The sequence below is a fragment of the Antrostomus carolinensis genome, unplaced genomic scaffold (genome assembly GCF_000700745.2).
Source record: "Antrostomus carolinensis isolate BGI_N321 unplaced genomic scaffold, ASM70074v2 scaffold8096, whole genome shotgun sequence".
Lineage (NCBI taxonomy): Eukaryota > Metazoa > Chordata > Aves > Caprimulgiformes > Caprimulgidae > Antrostomus > Antrostomus carolinensis.
Genome location: NW_010323879.1, coordinates 35035 through 37810, shown reverse-complemented (window position 1 = coordinate 37810; position 2776 = coordinate 35035).

Below are 2776 nucleotides of genomic sequence, written 5' to 3'. Positions count from 1 at the left end.
CTTACTGTGGAAAAACTTTGCAAAGCAAGGCTGTGATGAGCTCCTCATCTATTTGCTGTTTCTTCATTTCTGTCTGTGTTGGGCTGCAGGTGAAATCCCTGTCAGGGAGGTGCTTTCTCATGTGGAGGTGGAGCGAGGCAGAGGGCTGGAGTGGAAGTGGCAGTGTTCAGCTGGGAAGTGACTTACCCCAGGCTTCAGATCCAAGAGCACAGGTGGGAAACAGTGGGACCTGACTGTTCTCAGCACTGATGCTACCCAGGAAAGGTGTTCTCAAACCCTCCTGCTCACCAGGCATCTCCCTTGTCATGCTTTGCAGCAGTGGTGGCACAGCTGGACAGTGTAATGGGAAGGGATGTACTGGAACAAAAGCTCTCAAGATGCTGCCCCAGCAGCAGAGACTAAGATCCTGCACGTGTGATGGAGAGGAGTGATTTGGGAGAGGTGTAGCTGCCTTGCCATGGAGCTGTTCTCTTCTTCAAGGGTTTGGTCTTCAGTATAGCAATGTAACCAAATACTATGGGTACTTCAACAGCTTCAGGAGTGAGAAAGGCAGGCTTCAAACTTTTGTGGAGCAAGAGCCCTCAAGGTGACCTGTTTGAATATGGCCGTACTTACGTGCTGTTAAGTTGATTAACAAATAGCTTTAATGCCACTTGATCTTTTGCTTAAAGATCAATGTGAGCTTGCTGGGTTATTTTTTTTGTAGCTCCTGTTTGTTTCCTGAGGGAGAGATTATTTGACCTGTGTATTTGCGTGATGTGTTTCTTTCCTTTACTCTATTATTTATGAAATCAATAGATCTTAAAAAGGAACGTTTGCAGCAAAGTGTCTGAAGCAAGGTGTGCTGGAGGAGAATGTGAAAACCTACCTGCCAGCACAGCCTTGCCAAGGGTCTCTGCCAGAGAGGGGGAGAGGAGCTCACCTGAGCACAAAGGGGTGGTTTGTCCATGAAAGTACCTTGACATCAGCCCAGGTGATGGGAGACAAAAGGAGAAATTCTTGCCTGAGTACCTGCAGGTCATGCAGAGAAGCAGGGCAGGAATAAGGGTGGGCCATGGGACCGGTCTTCTAAATCTGGCAGCCCAGGTGGGAGATGAGGGGTGTGATCCAGGCCACGTGCTGCTGAAAATTCTTCAGATGCCTTTCACCGGGGCTGTGTTGGTGGTGTTGAGCCGGCTTGGTTTGCTCTGGAGACTTTGCAGCCATCCATGGGGCTGCTTCATCTCGTTTGTAGAGGGCAGATCTGTTGCTACTGTGCAGCACTGTGCACAAGATGGTACAAAACTGTCTGTTGTCAGTGCCCAGGCTGTCATTTACTAATACACCTGCATCAGCCCAGGTCTGTGCCTGGCAAGGTGCCATGCCCCACACTGGCCTGCTGCTTTCCAAGCTGTGGCTTTGCCAGCCTTCCCACGCAGACAGGGAAAGTCAAATTCTGTGTGTAACGAGGCAGCAGCGACCAGTCTCAGCTGACCCAGGCAGTGGGGATATACCTTGCTACCATGTTTTGCAACAGGATCCACTAGTGAAGGGGCTCCTGGATAGCCAGAAATGTCCAAGGTGTGGCCCTGGAGCATCCTGGCTTTGCCTTCTCTCTGCACCCATGTGAGCTGGAGAAGAGGCCTCAGTCTCCAGCCTGGCTTGGGTAGGGTCACAAGCTGGTGTGAGTAAAGAGCCAGCTGATACCCATGCTCTGCTGGCTCCAGGCATGAGTAGCCCAGCACTGACATGGCTTTTTTAAAGGAACCAAAGCCACCAGAAGAACCCGCTTCTGAGCCAGCTGATGTAGCTCCTTCCTTTGATATCAGCTGGGGATGTGGGCAGAGGCATCTTCTGCAAACAGTGGAGCTGAGTAAGATAATCCCCCCCCTCGCTGCTTCTGTTTTCCCTGTAGCCAGTGAGTGTCTGCTCCCTTCCAGTCTGGGTCTGACAGGTTGGAACACAGGTGCCTGCAGAGTAAGTTCTTGGAGGATGCCCCAGAGCTGTAGCAGGGACTGGGGGGCAGCTTGGGGTTAAACTGCCCTTTGCTGTGCCAGGTAATAAATGAGGTAACCTGTGCAACAGGTGATGAGCTGCTCTATCTTCGTGTGCAGAGAGGGGATGAGGGTGGGATGGGGAGTGCAGCTCCGTGGGGCAGGGTGCACACGTAGGTCCTGCTCCCAGAAGACAGGGAGCTCTCCTGTGCTGCCATACTTGCTTGTGGGGTCAGGAGCAAGCACCTGGGTGAAGCCCTGGCCCCTTGCTGCTCCTCTCTGTGGGATTTCCCTGTGATAGCATCTCTGGATGGAGCAGGAGATCTGTGCCAAGGGCCCCTCCGGCACCTGTGCTCCCCAGCAGCAATTCCTGCTTGGAGTGACCTCCATCATCTCCTTGGTGCTGCAGAAGGCAGGAGCTGGCAGGGAGGCTCCATGTTGTGTAACTCAGCGATGGGTTTGCTGTTCCCAGGCTGCGGGGAGGACACGGCCGCAGCAGCCAGCTCTGGTGTGGCCCCAGCTTGGAGCACTCTGGGGATGATTTTGCCGCCTCAAGCGACTGCCTGCTCTGCCCGTGCCGAGGGCCGGCCTTGCTTCCCGCTTAGGAAGCATCATTTCAACATTGTGAGACTGGCTGAAGTGAGATCTAGAGCTTGGGAACCAGTCACTTGCTTTGCTTCAGGAAACAAAGTTGAAGAAGTCTGTGGCTCTGCTCCCCTTCCCTCTCCCAGCCTCCGCCAGCGACGGGCCTGTTCCCTTCCCTGCGGCCGGCGGGTCTCCCTGCGCTCCCTGCCCGCGGCTCC